The sequence below is a fragment of the Spinacia oleracea genome, chromosome 5 (genome assembly GCF_020520425.1).
Source record: "Spinacia oleracea cultivar Varoflay chromosome 5, BTI_SOV_V1, whole genome shotgun sequence".
Taxonomy (NCBI): Eukaryota; Viridiplantae; Streptophyta; class Magnoliopsida; order Caryophyllales; family Amaranthaceae; genus Spinacia; species Spinacia oleracea.
The window spans coordinates 35,646,308-35,665,748 of record NC_079491.1 but is presented as its reverse complement, the minus strand read 5'-3'; the positions used below and the strand labels follow the sequence as shown (position 1 = coordinate 35,665,748).

At 35.6% G+C, this 19,441-nt stretch overlaps 1 long non-coding RNA gene across 1 annotated transcript; it reads right to left on the bottom strand.

The window, feature by feature from the left end:
- Nucleotides 1-280: 280 nt before the first annotated feature.
- Nucleotides 281-1,816, bottom strand: LOC130461993 (uncharacterized). Its single transcript, XR_008922085.1, has 2 exons — nucleotides 1,120-1,816; nucleotides 281-441 (listed from the first exon to the last, which is right to left on the bottom strand). It is a non-coding gene; the product is annotated as an uncharacterized lncRNA (long non-coding RNA).
- Nucleotides 1,817-19,441: the final 17,625 nt, after the last annotated feature.

Genomic DNA, 19,441 nt, shown 5'->3' with positions numbered 1-19,441 from the left:
TCTCTTAGCCTAAAAGACCATATTTTTGGTCCATTCACTTAGATATTATGAAGAGACTATTTTTACAAAATATTCGATTTCTTTGATGTGTTCTAAACCAATAATAGAAGGAGGCTAGGAAACCGCATATTTTTGAAGTCCAGTTTCTTTGGCATCATCTATTGAACCTAATTTCATAAATAACAGGATTCTGTGCTTGTTTTCTTATTAAAAAATTATAGCACAATATTGTTTTACAGTTGGATCCATGATTAGAGCTCAATAATTAAAAGGCAATCAATAAAATGGAAAAGTATAATTCATTTAATTGACAATGATACAAGTATTAGAGTAGTCTAAAATGAAATTAATTTGAATGATAGAAAAACAAAGAAGCAACAATAAGATGCATTTTTTAACATAATCACGAACAAAACATGATTCTTTACTTTGAGCTGTGACCTGCAATCATCAATTGCAATGCTAAATTAATCGAATTCCAATATATTATAAAATTTATAATAATAATAATAATAATAATAATAATAATAATAACTCGCTTAATGATGTTCTGTGATTCGTAAAGGAAAAAGGTTGCATATGATTAAAGGGTGATGATAAATGTCGCAAGTTGCGACAATATTTAGTTGTCGCAATCTTACGTGTTGGAGTTTAATTGGTACATGTATGCGCCACGTAGGCTATACGTCATCATAATATTTTTACTATCAATGCAATATTTTTACTATGAAATTATGTAAATACGGTAATCAATATAAAGAAGGAAACAAATTAGAATATTAAGATTTTCCTACCTTTTTTTGATACATGTATAATAGAATATATAAGTTAAATATTTTAATTTCCTATTTAAATCGCGACACATAAGCATGCCATGTCATCATTGTGACACGGCTTAAAGGTCGCATGTTGCGACCTTTATCATTTTGGATGATTAAATACTCAAAACATCTAAAACAATTCTTAAACTTGGTTATAATCTACTCATCAATCAATTTTGCGAATTTCAAATTGCAGATCTTTATATATCAAGTATGTAACCACTAATTAATCTAATAAAATGAATCAGAAACTCAACAAAAGAGAGAGAAATTAACAATTGTGAATCATACAAGTTACCTTACAGGTGAGGGTGACGTCACGAGTTGTGGAGTCAGTGAACCAGGCGGAAGAACTTTGGTATTGATGACTAGACGAGTTTAAATTGCAGATCTTAATGAGCAAAGATCGCGAGTTCAAATTGCAGATCTTAATCCTAACGGGCCATCAGGAAAACAGTTGCACTTTGGTGTCGACGACCGCTTGTTCGACAACGTGTAACCTTGTCTCCCCAGGAGCAGCGACGCTGGTGTTTCGCTTGGTGTTTGAGGCACCGATACTCGCACTTTTGCCGGTGGCTCTAGAACTTGCTGATTATAAAACTGCCAACCGATTCGAAGGATAGAGATTAAATAACATGGTAGAGGAAGATCATTAATCAGTTTTGAAGTTATTTACGTATATAAAACTGGAAAAAAAAATCCAAAATCTCTTTTCATACTACATAAGATCAGGGGGAAAATCTAATTTTTGTTTCAGATCTTACCCGTAACTGCAAAATCGATTTTAGATTTTAACAATAAATTAAATTTTTACTTTTTTATTTGTTAATCAAAAATAGGAAATCGGTTTTAGACACACCTAGTATCTTAAAGCTAGGAAACTTGACAAAAATCATGTTTGGTTTCTTATTTATTTACATAAGAAACCAGATATCATTTAAACACGATTCCTTTATCTAAGAAACTATGGAAATAACTTAATCGGTTCCCTATAAATGGTTCCTTAGGCCTTTTTTGTAGTAGTGCACTCATTTGAAAATGATTGAAACCCAACTTGCTCAACTAGCTAGCAACATTAATCAAAACAAATCATACACAAGTCTTCCACCTCAAGGTTATGAACTCTAAAAAGAAAATGAATTCTGTTGGACTAGAAGTGAGAAGGTTGTAAATGATGGTGCTACGTCTAGTAATGTCTCTAAAATAATTGAGGCGTATAAGAGGGTAGTGGAAGTACTAGATGATGATGATGATGATGATGATGATGATGGTGATGATGATGATCAAGTTGTGTCCCCAAAGGATGTTGTGATGGATGATTCGAGGCCAAAGGCGTTCACTTCCCTCCTCTCGTTCCTAAACTTCCTTTTCCCCAAATATTTAATAGGAAAAAGATGGATGCTCACTTTGTGAAATTTCTTGAGACGATAAGCAAGTTGCATGTCACCATTCCCTTACGATTTCTTAAGGAAATCGTGTGTTGAAAAAGGGATTCTAACGTAAAGGTGATGGTGAATCTCACCGAGAGTTGTAGTTCTAATATTCTAAACCAAATGCCACCCAAACTCAAAGATATGGGTAGTTTTTCTATCCCTTGTGCTATTAAGAAGCTTTAAATTAGCATTGCTTTGTGTGATTTGGGTGCTAGTGTTAATTTAATGCCTTATTCGGTGTTCACTAAGCTTGAGGTTGGTGATTTAATCCCTACCAACATTACATTGCAACTTGTCGGCCGCTCAGTCAAATATCCTATTGGCAAGGTTGAGTATGTACCTTTGAGAGTTGGGAAATTCTTGATCCCCGTCGACTTTGTTCTTCTAGATATTGATGAGGATGTTCATGTCCCTAATATTCTTGGTAGGAAATTCTTGGCCACGGCTGGGGCCATTATTGATGAGAAGAATGGGAAAATCACTTTGAAAGTGGGAGTGGATAATCTTATTTTTTATTTAAATCAAACCATGCATTATCCTAGTTCTATTGATAAGAAATATTTCTTGGTTGACTCATTTGATTCCATAGTGCATGACATGCATGAGCCTTTGCTCACTACTAATTAACAATCTTGTTGAGCTTGCTATTTTGAATAGAGAAGGTTTAGGAGATTTTGGGATTGAGACAACCAACTACAAGGAGCTAATGGATTCTACTCCACCTTGTGATCAACCTGAGCAATGTTTTCTTGTGGTTAACCGAGAAGATATTTTGGATGATCAAAACAACTGAGATGGTAAGGAAGCTCCCAATGTAGAGCTTAAACCTCTACCTTCGAGCTTGAGGTACGTTTTTCTTGGACCCAATTCTTCTTATCCCGTTACTGTTAATGCAAATTTAGACGAGGAGAAAGTTCTCAAGCTCACTCATGTCTTGAAACATAATCAAAGTGCTTTGGGTTACACCATTGATGATTTAAAAGGTGTTAGCCCGACACTTTGTATGTATCATATTGAGCTTGAGGATAATTCCCCTCCTCATCTTGAAAGGCAAAGGAAACTTAGTCCACCTATGGGTGAGGTGGTTAAGAAGTATATAGTTAATATTTTGGCGGTCGGGATCATCTACCCTATTTCTAATAGTAGGTGGGTGTCCCCAGTCTATGTTGTCCCAAAGAAGGGTTTGATGACAGTAGTCGCCAATGCACGTGGTGAACTTATCTCTACCTGAATGGTGACCGGGTAGAGAATGTGCATTGACTACCGTCAACTCAACTCTTCCACTTAGAAGTCACGGCACGGCACATAGAGAAATGGACCGCATGGGCCTACCTGGACCGTCCAAGACCCGCACAGCCACGCCCATATGGCTAATCAGGTTCGCATAGGCTGCCTCGCCGCAGCAGTACGAATCCAACTCAGACAAGTCGCTGACCAGCGGAATCAGCCAAGGGTCCACCCTCTCAGAGCGGTTCGAGAAGATCGTCGAACTCAGAAACAGCAGGTAGACCACGCGAGCGACATCCTCGCAGAAGAACCAGAAGGGCGGGGGGGCGCCAGAAGATCCACCAGCAAGGAGTAAGGAATCCCCTTCCCCTTGTACTTGGTCACCTCTACTGCCAAGTCATCCCCGATACACCCTCTAACCGTCTCCTGTCACGGCATGGTAGTCCCTCTAGAAATGTAAACGGGCCTACCCGTGAAGGACAGACCCGTAAGAGAAATATAGTCCTCAGGAGTGACAGTCATCTCCCCCCAAGGAAAGTAAAAAGTGTTGGTGGTATCCCACCATCACTCGAGAAGCAGGCGCACGAATATCCTAGACACATTAGGGCCCACAACCTCCCTAAAGACGCACACCTTCAGGTACAACGGACACGCCTCCACGTAAGCGCGAGTCCGCCCATCCAGCTTCCCCAGACGTCAACGAAAACCGACCCTACGAGTCGTGTCAGTCCCAGCCTTACCGGCACAAAACTGGGACACCACGTGATGCTCCAAGTCGTGGTGTAGATCGATCCCGTCGTACTCTTTGGCCCCCACCCAAAGAGGCCCCTCCTCGGGGTCAGAATCCCATCCGGACTCTAACGGAGGAGACGAAGAGGTGCGCCTCGCCCTCTGAGAGCGCCGAACAACTCGAGACGTCCCCTCTCGCCTCATCGGACGAGAGCTAGCCATCCGAGGCTGTAAGCAGTAGTCTGAAGTATCCCCCTTAGTGGAGGACCCGCTACGATCCGACTTTCTATAATTTGCAAAAAATAAGTAAAAAAAAAAATAAGGCAATCGTACCTTAAAACCAACAATGAAAAAAATAGTTACATTCCAAAATACCAAATGCAACAAACTATTTGGCATCAAACAATTCCGTTCTCTAAATGGACATGTTATTAAGTTCGCAACAGTTTGCATATACCAAAATCAACTACGGACTAGTCCCGAACATCAAAACGATGCATTTCCTATCACCCATAGGCTATGTAATTGCAAGCAAAATATCGAGAAACACCTATATTGCATTCTAATAACAATTCGTAGGCACCCTTGGGGGCTAGTTTTGAACAAGCACAAAAACACCTAAAATCACTATACTTGCAAAATTAACATGCTTAGGCACTTATACATGCTATAAACATCACATACAATCAAGAAATTTGCGCAAAACATCAAAAACCCCAATTCAATTTGAGCTTGAAAAACATACAAAATTCTACTCAAAATCAAGCTAAAACGCAATTAAAACTCGAAATTACTTACATAAATGAAGTTTAGATCGACTTGGGAACGATTTTGGTGAAAGAACCGTGCAAAACCAAGCAAAAATGAGTAAGAACAAGCAAGAGGAGCGAAGAAATGCGAGCAGCAGCGACGAAGGAAATTGAGAAATGAACCGGAACTGTTCGCATTTAGAGAAGACCTGCGCTGGAAAATTCCAGCGCTCAAAGTCAAGCGCTGGAAAATTCCAGCGCTCAAGATCCAGCGTTGGAAAATTCCAGCGCATGTTTATTCTCTCCCGACAAAATGTCGGGCCATTCAGCCCAAGTTTTATCAAATAAACAGCTTATATTTCTTCCGTTTTGTTTCTCGCGGAAAAGTAACGTTTTTTTTTCAAATCCCCATATTCAGTGGCCCACTAACAGGCAACTGTGTCCGGAACCACCGTCGCGCACCTAGGTATGTTTGTTTTACTCAAAAAATATAATAATAAAAGGACTTGTTTTCAAAAAAATGCGCATTTTTGAAAATGAGATATTTTACAAAGTTTTGAGGTTTATTCATTCCTTTTCCCTGAATGTCAAAGTTTTAAGATTTATTCATTCCTTTCTAAAAAATGTCATGCCATTCCCTGAATGTCAAAGTTTTAAGGTTTATTCATTTCTTTCTAAAAAAATTCATGTCATTCCCTGAATGTCAAAGTTTTAAGGTTTATTCGTTCCTTTTCTAAAAAATGTTATGCCATTCCATGAATGTCAAAGTTTTAAGGTTTATTCATTCCTTTCTAAAAAATGTCATGTCATTCCCTGAATGTCAAAGTTCTAAGGTTTATTCATTCCTTTTCTAAAAAATGTCATGCCATTCCCTGAATGTCAAAGTTTTAAGGTTTATTCATTCCTTTTCTAAAAACTGTCATGACATTCCCTGAATGTCAAAGTTTTATGGTTTATTCATTCCTTTCTAAAAAATGTCATGTCATTCCCTGAATGTCAAAGTTTTAAGGTTTATTCATTCCTTTTCTAAAAAATGTCATACCATTCCCTGAATGTCAAAGTTTTGAGGTTTATTCATTCCTTTTCTAAAAAATGTCATGCCATTCCCCGAATGTCAAAGTTTTACAAGTTTATTCATTCTTTACCAAAAAATGTCACTTCATTCCCGAACAAGCCAAAGTTAAGTGTCCGTTTTCGAAAAGCTCTATCCATCAAAGTCGAACGTCTTCAATGACTCTGTGAGAGGACCGTTCAAGTCAGTATGTTCCAATTGACTTGCGAGGGAACTATTGACATTTCAAGTGATGACCCTTCAGTCAAATGTTATCACTCGGGGGCTCGCGAGACCTTCGCTAATACTTAGTTTCAACCAAGATAAGTCCCAGGCGCATTCCGTCTACCAATACTTTGATTATCGTCTTGCTCATACTCAATCAAAGTGGGGGCTAACTGTAGACTCCTACATTTGTCCCTAGTCCCGACAAGGTGTGTTCGATGATGAAACCAAACACCGCTTGACCACGCTTTCCTAAACATGCAGCGAACTATCCATGACTGACTGACAACCCCGTAACCCACATTTCCATTTTTAGAAACTACTATTTATAGCAACTTCCATACCTGAACGTTACCTAGAATAGCAGCCACGTAAGATAAAATATCTAAGTGTTTGAATCGCCTTACGATTCATCATTAGGTAAGGACTAAGAGTTGCAGTCCAACTTATGCTCCTAAAGGTTAGAAAACGTGATAAGATTCGGTGAAAAACCGCCAAGACTGGTACAAGTGAAGTAAAACACCAGCGCTGGCAGGGTAAGCGTCACGAATTTCCAGCGCTGAAACCACCAACGCTGATTAATTCCAGCGCTACAGTTTGATTCTAATATAATCACGCAAGAGGGTAGAATTATCCAGCTGTCACACAAAGCAGATTTGGCGCTCTGAATGTCTGCGCTAGAAATAACCGGCACTCCTGATCCAAGCGCTGGAATTTTCCAGCGCTCAGCAGATCTGAGTCAGAAAATTCTCTTTTCGAAATTTATCTTATTCTGGCCTATTTTGCAATAAATAGGGCGTCTGAAAATCGGAAAATAACACACACAATTCCAACCCCAAACCCTTAAGCTTGAGTATTGACCGAAGCTTTCCAAGTCCCGATTCGTGTCTCTGTCGTATTTAACACATAATTAAGCAGACCCTGCCCACACGAACGCCTGATCGCTGAATCCTGTCAAAGTGCTGCAGAAACCTAAACACAATCCTAAGCCCCAAAATACTCAAAACTCTGGAAGAATCTTGTCCCGTAGTTAGTCAGTCGGAAAGTTCGAAAGCCAAACGGAAAGCAAGTAAAGTCAAGTGGTAGGTGTTCCTGAGAACCGCAGTAAAGCCTACGCTTTGCTGTAACATGAATTATATTTTTATTGCTTTCCCCGCCATATAAATTTGCTAACTTTAATCTATTATATTGTTCACGCCTAAATCAGATAATACTCGAACAAATCGGTTTATTGTTAAGCCCCTTAAATCAATCTAAATCAGCTTTTGACATTTGTTTAGTAAATAATTGTGCATTAAAATAAATCAAGAGTATTAATGTAGCATAACGCATGTCCCATCATCGTCACAATTGAACTAGTAAGAACCGCGCTGCGTGGGCTAATGTTGGGCACTCCCCGTATTAGTAAACGTCCCCCGAGCTCTGAATCTCTGCTCCGCTGGTTGTTACGTTGAGGGATCTCCACACCAGGGATCACAAGGGAATCTATGGCCGTCGTGAATCACACATGTTTGCAATCCAGGCATGTCACGATAACCGGGTTTTGTCAGTTTTTGAAACTGAATGGCGACTCCTAAAGACTTGTAAAAAGAGGCTAACACCCAGAGTTAGTCCCTGTTTACTTAATATGCTTGCCACATCCAGAAGAGGAAAAAATAGACACCCTCATACATACATACATACATACATACATACATACATACATACATACATATATACATACATACATTTTCCGTTTGAACTAGCTTGTGAATACAATTAGTTTGAAAAGTCGAAATATCCATTCACTTGGGACGATTCCTACGTTTGTCGCTATAGTCAATGTAGTTGGTTTGTTTAGGAGTTTATAAATTTTGTTTGATTAAGTGTGTTCGTCAACGACGCAAAAATTGCTTGTCAATGGCCAACTCTTGTGTTTTCGCTGACTGTCAAGAGATTTCTAATAGTTGTCTCCTCCCTAGCATAGAAAGATCAATAGCAATTTTTGTAAGACAAGTTAAGAAACAACAACACATATACACATATGCATTTTAAGATTAAAAATCTGCATTCACTAGCAAAAAAGCTAGGATATAACTCAGATTGACGGGGGTCTTGTCTTAAGGTAAGTTGAATATAATCGAGCATCATACACTAATACACCCACTAAAAAATGTAAACTAATACACCCACTAATACTTAACAAAGATCAAAAGTTTCTGTTGAAGAAAGCTTTCCCAAATAACACATGTGAGTGTCCCACATTTAGAAGAGATGAGAGAGTTAATCATTTAATATGGCTAAGGGGCTACTCCCTTTATTGTCATATGATTTTAAGGTGGAACCTCCTACGGTCTTGTTAAGTGGACTCTCTCTCTTGGTGACGGGTGCGGCCCAAACCCGTATTTAACATGGTATCAGAGCCGGGCCCACGACTTGGACCTTAGACCGTTAATATTCTGGGCCAAATTAAAATGGCACGTGTGAGGGGGAGTGTCGAGAAACGCACTCTGGCCCACGAAACATCACATGTGACCGAAGTAAAAAGTGGACCTCACACGTGAGGGGGAGTGTTGAAGAAAGCCTTGCCAAATAACACATGTGAGTGTCCCACATTGAGAAGAGATGAGAGAGTTAATCATTTAATATGGCTAAGGGGCTACTCCCCTTATTGCCATATAGTTTTAAGGTGGAACCTCCTACGGTCTTGTTAAGTGAACTCTCTCTCTTGGTGACGGGTGCGGCCCAAACCCGTATTTAACAGTTTCCAATATACACTAATACACCCACTAAAAAATTCAACTACAAATTCCAACTTCAAAATAGTGATCTCATCATGATTATTGCATAAAGACTGAAACTTTCTATTGACCAATTATGTTATCACGTTATATAATTGAATTTTTAAACCTTCTATACTTACATTTTCTTACATATACATTAATAAAACTAAAATATCAAAAAAACTAAAAATATGAAAGAAAATAGTTTAACTTCCAAAGAATAATAGATTAAAAAGTTGAAAACTCACCAAGATGTTCCGAACAGAAAATGAATCAAATTTGAGATTTATGGACAAAGGGGGAAAAGACTGGTCTTTGTTCAAAGTTCAGTGATCAATGTAAGGCAACATTGAACAGAAAGGACTTAGAAACCACCACACCAGTAACTTAACAACTTAAGCAAAAATTCACTAAGTAATTTAGTATGTTCTGCAAGAGTATAATATGTACCTGTTGGCTGAGAATGTGAGGAACTATGACTCTTTTGGATCCATCAGCCACGCGCTTGCTTAGATATTGGCTTTCTAGTGGAGTATTTTTCAATCTGCAAGAATTTCACCATGAATGTCAATCAGGATGATTTTTCAGTTCAAGGGTTCTTTTGAACACAATACTAACTTCAAAAAATCTTCATTTAAGTATATCCTACATAATTAATGAACTCCCAAAATCGCATTCATAATTTTTTACTCGAGTCTTGAGTATAAGTTTGTTGGAAACCAAGCTTATTTAACTTCAGACAAACTTATCCACTAAAGTGACCTCAAATTTACTGACCTCAAATTTACTGCTGAGAGAGCAAGAACAGTAGTAATTTGCGTCAGATAATAATAAATGACCGACGTAAGAGATGTTTTTTTTACCAAAACTAGTCATTTTGAGTCACTGATTAAAATGTGCAATGCAATAATAGTGATGCAAATGAGCCTTTTTGTACTGGTGGACCTGTGCACCCAATACAAAACCGATTTCTACTTCACTTATTTCAGCTTTCCTGGAAATTTTTTTGAAGCATAACAAGTTCAATTCCCGTGATTTCTCAACCTTAAGAGTTAAGATATGTAAGTTTCTAAAAACCCGAAGGAGCTATCTAGTATAGATGCAGATTGAAACCCAGGTACTAAAGTGTTCAGTTCACTAAGAAGCTCAACTCTTGGATCCAAAACAGAAATTTTAAGTTTTATGTCGTCCGGGGGGGTGTGGGGGAGAAACTGAGATCAAAATTTTACACTATTCAACTATATGCACATGAACAATTCTATTGTTCCCTCAAAAACTAGATGAGCTCTATTAAATTCCATAAGTGTACTTTTTTGAATCGATGATCAGTGATCTTGTTGAATGCATCTAAAGATGCATCGTCTTTTACCATATGATAATCATATGCTTCTTCTTTTTTTGTTATTGGAAGAATTTTATGTAACAAAGTCTTTTGTTTTATGACTTTTTAGTATAATTTGTTTGTAGTATGCAAGTTAATATTATTGAAATTTATTTTACATTGTAAACAAAATTTTTATTCCTTTATCCTTCATAAATGATATTAAAAGTGTTTTTATTCCTTATGTTCTCTACATAAATTTGGATGTTATAACAGGCCCTTTCAAGATTCAAGACTCTTCTATAAAGTTTGATAATAATAAAGATAAGATTTTATTTTTTAATAGTTTTGGGAAATGAAAATACTATAAGTGACAATGAGATTATTTTTATAAAAGAAAAAAAATTATGACATATAGTAAAATGCATTTAGATAAATCTTACCAAAGATAATAAGATTAGATATTTAGATGATCAAAGAAGTATGTTTAGGGTAGAAATAGCCCATTTAGATAAATCTTGGCAAAGTAGAAAAATAGAAAAATGTCATGCAGTAGTGACGTAGCTCTTATCTTAAAGTAATACTCCACTTTAGATCTAATTTCTGGATGTACTATTATGAAGTATAATGTTTGCTTTATGTACTTGTTATTTGGATGGAACACTATAAGAGGGGGGGTGAATTGTAATATGGAACTTGCTAGCCAATTTTTGCGGAATTATAAAGAACATAAGTAAGTAGAGAAACAATGCAAGAGAGATTTTACGAGGAAACTTTCCAGGGCCCAACTGGAAAGAAAACCTCGACCCACTAGGGATTTCAACTCAAACTCTTTTCACTATAGGGCAACAACTCAGTTACAATCCTATAAGAAACTTGGCCATTACTTGAGTTCCTCTACGAACTCAAGTTCCCAATAGTTGTTCCCTCAAACAACTACGCTCTCACTGATTTCCCTAGAAGTATCTCTTGACTCTTAGACTTCCCTCAAAGCCTCTCTGCTTCTCTCTCATAGACTTCACTCAAAGCCTACCCAAATACATATCAGGAACTCACTCACGTTCCTGCCCCATACACATCAGGAACTCACTCAAGTTCCAGCCCAAAACTTGATACAAGAATTCACTCAAACCCTTGACCAATTCCCCATTACAAGAGTTCACTCAACCCTTGACCAACTCTCAAAATATTGATGATTGATAATTGATTAGTATCCCTCTAGAATGTAGCACGTGAAAAACCAATGGGGAACATGTCACTCGTAGAAACTTGGAACTCGTAGGAACTGACTCAAAAATGTGGAATGAAAAACATATTCTTCTATAACATTATTCCACAGCCAACCCTTATGGAATGACACAAGTCCGACACTTTGGAATGAAGATATAAGCCACTATTTATAGCGTGCACAAGACTTAACCATAATCTCACTTATTCCTCCACTAACAGTAAGTTTCCTAACTTCTAGGCACTTACCCATGATCAGTTAGTTGGGGAGAAACTTGGGGAGAAAGCAGTCAAAGTCTTGGGCACAACTTATACCACGTTTACAGTAAAACAGTTAGAGTAAAAATAGGAAATAAAAAGAAAATAAATACTTGGAGAAAAAGCAACGTTTTATCAAAACATAATCCAGGAGATATTTTTCCAAAACTCACTTTTTATTTATTTTCTTATGCAAAAATATTTTACTGAAAACCTTTTCATAAACGTGAAATAAATACATGAGATTTCGTTCGTGCAGGAACTTGCATTACAAGTTCCAACACTCACAAACTCATTATACGTATTTTAAATTTTGACTCTTTATTTTCCAAAAGCAGGTAAGATAAAAATAAATAAAAGATGAAATTAAAATCAGAATCCTAATTAAAGTTGATTTAATTTAAAACTTATCTTTTATTTAAAACTAAATCTTATCCTAAAATAACTAGTGCATATTATCTAAAACTCTACCAAGTAGAGATTTATTAAGAAACAAAACTCTAAATAAATCCCTACAGATTACGATAATAATATGCAACATATTCATTGACTCTTAGATGCTTTTGACTCTAAGTTCCACGAGTTCCTTTTGACACCTTGTTCCATTACCTTTCACGCTACTACATACTTACATGAATCCTAGAAAATAAACTCTTATTTCCTGTCTTCATGTTCCATGCTGCTCCGCATGTTGGTTGTTCCACCTCTGGAACTTCTCGAACCATCAGGAACTTATTTATGCCTGCTTGATCAGTTTCTCTGATTGTCCAAGTCTACATGCTTTGGCCTTCTCTTGTTCCTGCTCTGGAACTCCTGGTTTTCTTAGCATAGAAACTTAAAAATTTATTAGTTAAGTTTGCCTGTCATCATCAAAACCCTGTGGGTCAACAAATTCCCCCTTTTTGGTGATGACAAACCAAGCAAACTTAATAGAGAAAATAAATCCAACATGCATAAAAATCTTAAAACAAAATATTTACAAGAGTTAAAAGAATATACATAGTTGTAACATACTTGAGAAAAGCAGATATTTGAGACTAGGAACTCAAAATATTTTGCCTTTAATGTTTGCCTTTCTTTTCCCCCTTTTGGCATCATCAAAAAGGTTTAGCTAATAGTATTAATTTAATCCCATCACAGCACCATACTAACGAGAATGGTTAGTCAGAATCAGAGACAAAGCAAAATATCTCCCTCAATGTTGTACTGTTTAGACAATCATACTCAAGCGAATAGAATTCAAAGTGAAAAGAAATTATCATAAGCCAATGTTCCTTAGCAACAAGCAGAAAAGAAAGAAATAAGTTCACCCAAAAAAAAAAAAAAAAACAGAAAAGCAAAATAAAAATAATGAAAAATTATTTCAAAATACATAAACACCATCAATTTGTATTTTGCAGGGATAGGCAATTTATGAGGTAAAGGTTAGGCATGGCTCATGATTTTAATGAATGTATTCCTTTGTCACTTGTTTCTCTGCATGTCTCCTTCTTTACGGACTTTCAACTGAAGATCCTCGCCATAAAATACACCGTTGTTCCTTTCTTTCTTCTATTCTTCTTTAGCAGTACGTATAAATTCTTTGAAGCTTTTTGATAGTTCCTTGATTCAATTTTTGTAGGAACTTACATTTATGGTGTAAGTTCCCATGTGAATCTTGAAGGAACTACATAATTTTTGAGATAATTCTTTAAGGTATAGACAGCTTCATTTGCATTTCAACTTGGAAACTTGAAATGCTTGTAGGAACTTATGATCCCTTCTCTTTCTATTTTCACATATCTCTCCATTTATTCCCCTTTTTTTTCGATTTCTTTTGTCTCCTTTTTTTTTTTTTTTTTTTCATCTCACTTTTTTTTTTTTTTTTCCAAAATGTACATTAACGCTCTATTAATCACCTTCCTCATTAGTTCCCCCTCAGTTGTTGCTGCATCGATTTAGTGACAAAGGAGGAATATTTTGTAGAGGGTTTTTGTATAGTGATGAATTTTTGAGAATGTTTTTGAAGAAAAAAATAAATCAACGTGTGGTATTGATTTGGCTTTTGTGGTTTCTAATAGGTTGATATGGTAAGAGAATATTGGGAAACATTTTTGTGAGGAACAAAACTTAATTGGTGCATAAGTCTTTTAGGATATAGGTGAAAGAGATTTTAAGTGTTTTAGGTGTTTATGATAGATTGAAACATTTAAAAGATAAAATTTTATTTTATTGGGTGTAACTTAACAAAAGATGGAACATCCTTGAGGAAAATTGAGATCGGCAAGGAGTCCTTTCATTAAGCAAATACGAAAAATTGTAAAGGAAAAAGAATAAACGAAGATTGAATCAAAAGAAAAAATATAAAAAATTGCTTGTCGTACTAGTAATAGGAACACACAAAACAACATGGCTTATGACTCTTCTTTTTACCTTTTCATCAGTTAGCACAAGTAATTATGAACCAAAATACGAGAAATTAGGAGAGTCCTTCACAATGTACAATTCTGATCTATGTTCACACACAAGAATTGTGTGGGATTAATTTTACCAAAAGCTAAATACTTACAGTTTTGCCATATTTGGGGAACTTCAAGGAAAATATATCCAGCTTGAATATACTGAGTTCCAGTCATATTTTCTCGTGCTTCTGATCAAGAGTTATAGGATGGTAAAATGCGACTTTCGGAGATTTGATTGGAACCTCTCGCTTAGACCTATGGATATGGCAATATTTGGTCTATTAGCGGTTAAATATTGGACAATTTAACAATCATACCTCTGAAGATTTGTGTATGGCTCACAATCATCCCTTAGGAACCTTCATCTAGTCTTGCTCGTGTTCCTGTGGGAGTGTGATGCGTCTCTGCATTCTTACGCTCATGTTACTTTATGAGTTTAGTAAAGTACTTACACAAAGATTTGTTAGTTGTACCAAAGAATATATAATCAGTGATAAATACGTACAACAACCAAATTATAACATGCATTCATATGAAGGATTTTTAAAGAAAATTCATGATGCATGAAGAATAATTCTTTGGAAAAATAAGCTATAATGCGTTTTCCTTTTACAGCACAAAATATAAGTGTGACACATTTACTTTAAGCATACATAAGTGCCTTATTTAAATATGTGTATGCGTTCCAAATCAACAAAACTCTTGTTAAAGACTATGTTATGCTCATGTCATGCTTCACTAAGTCTTGATCCTCCAAACAGTCCATGAGTAGATGAAATCATAAAGAAAGCATATTCACATAATGCATTGCAAAACTTGTACACTTGTATTAATAAGTTAACAATATAACGCATTAAAACATGCTATGATATGAATAAGAAAAATTTACCTATATAAATTTTCACCATGTATATGATTTCTTTGAAGTGCTGGACTGATTTTGATGACTTTATGTTCGAGTTCCTAGAGTGCTAGTTCCACCATCTTGATGCCCTCACATCTTATGGAAACATTCATGTGTAATCGAATATTGTCAATCATTCTTCAGAAGTTCCTTGACATGCTTTTGTCATTTGATCATCTCAAATATCACTCTCTATTTAATTTTTATAGAAATTAAGAGAGTGGTTGTTGTGTTCTTTCATCATGTTCATATAAACACTTATGATAATGAAACCTTATAAAACAATTCGTTAGGTTCAACATTTATGTATATATATCACTAATAAATCAGTTTCTCTTGAAAACAAAATATGTTAATTTTAAAATCAGTTTTCAAGAAGGGACTTGACATTGTTCTTTATAAGAAAAAAAGAAGTCATCTTCTGTTTGGAACAACCTACGTCCCATATGTGCAGCAACATAGGATTATATATAATTACCTTATAAACAAGCTACTGGAGAAAGAGTCTCCTAAAAATCAATACCTTTCTGACTGGTTGTTCCTTTTAAGAACCAACCTTCTCTGAGTTCCTTTGCCGAAGTCATTGATAAATTGATTGAATGAATGTTGTAGTGCACTCAAGAACTCCATAAATGAATCTGGCAATTTCTCTACTACTAGAGCAGTCGTGGAACTTGTTGCATGATATTGATTGATCGAGTTGATCTTCAGCTTCATGAACTGGAACTTGAACCTTAGTTTGAAGTTCCTCGACATGAGCTTATGTAACTGGCTACTGTTGCTTTTAATAGTGACATATTTTATCATTAGAAACTCGATTAGTTCTACAGGAACTTGCGAGTTCAATATTGAAATAAACTTTAACCTGTTGCTGGGAATAGTCATGTTAGTTTCAATCACAAGTAATATATTCACTTATTTCAACGCACATTTTTATATTTGTTGTAAACTCTGGATCATCTTCAATAACCCCTAGAAATATCAAATTATTGTTAGGAACCAAATTGTGATCCACAAAGTATGTGTTCCCTCTTTGATTTCCTTCAACTATGACATTTATTACTGATGATGTAATTTATTTTTAAAATTACCATAGAAAACATAATTTTGGAAACTCTAAACAAATGTGCATTAATTACTCGACAATAAAAATTCACAATGGAACAGGAACTTGACTTACCAACTTTTCATTTGGAACCAATCTTACCTTAACTGTCAAAAGTTATAAGTTTCCACTGTAGGTAGCAACCAAACGATAATAGTGAATTTTCTTTCATAGAACAATCATTGTCGAGATATAACGAGTTGTTCCCCCTTAGTTGTAGCCACCTCATTTTTCATGTTACAAGTAAGCTAGAACATGTTCCTATGGTCTTCATGACCATTCTCCATCTTGAGTTATTTTAATATGAGTAATCTGTGAAAAAATAACACTCAAGTGTAGTACTTTTGTGCAAAGTTATGATTAGCAGGTTAGTCTAAAATAAATATATATATACTCAAACATAATAACAAAATATGATGTTCCTGAAAAAGTTACTTCACGAAAGAAACATGAAACATATATTCCATGGAACTTAGGTTAACAAGAACCAAGAACTTGTACATGAAAAACTTTGACACCAAAAATTTGCTATCAAATAGTTTATGCACCATTTATCAAGTTACTGTAACCTTGAGTTCGCTGATTGTTTCACCAGAACTTAGGAAGAGTTCCTTTGATCAATGAAACTTATTATTATGCGTTTTATACATATTAAATTCCAAAACAAAACCTATAACACAAATAAGGTTAGTTTGCACAATAATTTAAGAGAAACAGGTTTATAAAAAAAATTCAACATTAATTAACACAAGTAAAATGAGGGAACAACCTTACTAGCATTTCACATGATTGAGTTCCTTTGAGATGTTCAAAGTGACTTCCAATTATATAGTGCATGTGAGTTGATTCGTTGATATGACCCATCATATTTGGAAGGAACTTACATGCTGGTGGAACTGGAACTAGTTTACATCTGAAGTTCCAAGTTCCGAGCCTGAGTTCCTCTTCACTATTCCAACGAATCTCATTTTTCCTTGGTGTAATTCTGATGTTGTTCCTTTACTTCATACACACACTCAATCATGAGTTATAAACCTGTAAAAATCATTTCTCTTCTACTACGTTCCATAATCATGCATTAGTAATAAATATATTTAAGTAGCATAATTTAGAAGATTAAAGTATACAAAAATTGTAAACTAACAGACCTGTAAACAATTAATGGTCTTGGGAACCTGACATGATTTCAGTTCCTTTCTTTTTAGCATTAGCATCTTAGAAAATGATTATTTTAAACTGCTGGATCTAAGATTCAACATGCATACATGTAATAAATATTCAATATACTCATAATACATGGAAAAATCGTTCTTTGGACAATAAATGATATAACATTAGATTATGTAGCCCAAAGAATAAAGTTCCCTTCGCAGGGAAACCAAGTTCCAAGAGTGGCTATATGCATTGTTCCTTTGTCTTGTTCCTTGAACCATTCTTATTAAACAAATAATGCATAAATGTAAAATCAATTTTAGAATCTGAAATTTGTCTCACAAAAACATATTTGAGAAGATCCAAAATCGATTAAACAAATTCAAAATACATTTGAATAATTTTCATAAAACGTTGTCAGGAACTTGAGTTAAATAAATAGCGTATGCATATAAAGATCTCAAACATTAGATGTTTACCTTAAATATATCATTAAGGATCTTTTAGTTGCAGCCTTTATCTGTTCCTTGGAATGGTGCTGGAATGAGTTCCTTTATCTAGAAGTTCCTCTTCGGATTTTGATCCTTGTTCCGAAGTGGGGTGCTGATGTAATGTATCTTTAATAATGTCACACCCTCATGAGTTACTAAGTGTAACTCGTGGGTCAACAGTGATCCAGTGAGTTCCTCAATGTGGAACTTATATTCATAGGAACTCTGACATATTAATGTGCATCTTTGTTTGTTCCTGTACCAATTTCTTTGTCAAGGGAACCCAACAGATTTGGGTCCCTTCTTGTTAGTAGTAACTGTTAAGAAAATAATCAACACAACAAATACTACCAAGATACAATAAGCCTTCATATAAATGATATTCAATATATTCATGAAGCATATAAAATAATAGTTCCTAGGCAGAGAAAAAATAAGTAGGATATTTTGTTGCCTAAAAATTAAAAACTCCGAGTTCCACAGATATGCATTTTTCAAAATACGTTTCCTTGACATAATTTTAATGTACTGAAGTTTGAAAAAATAAATTGAAAAATCATTTATTAAATATAGATTTTAGATTTTTCAAATTTAATTTTAAATCAAAACAAAACAGAAGTTCCATTAGAATCAATGCAAGGAACACACAATAAATTAATGTATGCACACAAAGAAGGTCTAAAGGAATAGATATTTACCTTAGAAGATCGCCTGTTACACCTTGACTGACTTTTATTCAACAATAAAAGTCAGATCTGCCTTGTTCCTTTGAATGGGTAGGATCGAGTTCCTTTCATCAAGTTTCTTGTAATTGTTCCTCCTTCCAGGAACTTAACTCAGCAGGGTTGCCTGCTTATCAGCGAGTTCCGGCTCTGATACAAATTGTTATTTGGATGGAACACTACAAGAGGGGGGGTGAATTGTAATATGGAACTTGCTAGCCAATTTTTGCGGAATTATAAAGAACATAAGTAAGTAGAGAAACAATGCAAGAGAGATTTTACGAGGAAACTTTCCAGGGCCCAACTGGAAAGAAAACCTCGACCCACTAGGGATTTCAACTCAAACTCTTTTCACTATAGGGCAACAACTCAGTTACAATCCTATAAGAAACTTGGCCATTACTTGAGTTCCTCTACGAACTCAAGTTCCCAATAGTTGTTCCCTCAAACAACTACGCTCTCACTGATTTCCCTAGAAGTATCTCTTGACTCTTAGACTTCCCTCAAAGCCTCTCTGCTTCTCTCTCATAGACTTCACTCAAAGCCTACCCAAATACATATCAGGAACTCACTCACGTTCCTGCCCCATACACATCAGGAACTCACTCAAGTTCCAGCCCAAAACTTGATACAAGAATTCACTCAAACCCTTGACCAATTCCCCATTACAAGAGTTCACTCAACCCTTGACCAACTCTCAAAATATTGATGATTGATAATTGATTAGTATCCCTCTAGAATGTAGCACGTGAAAAACCAATGGGGAACATGTCACTCGTAGAAACTTGGAACTCGTAGGAACTGACTCAAAAATGTGGAATGA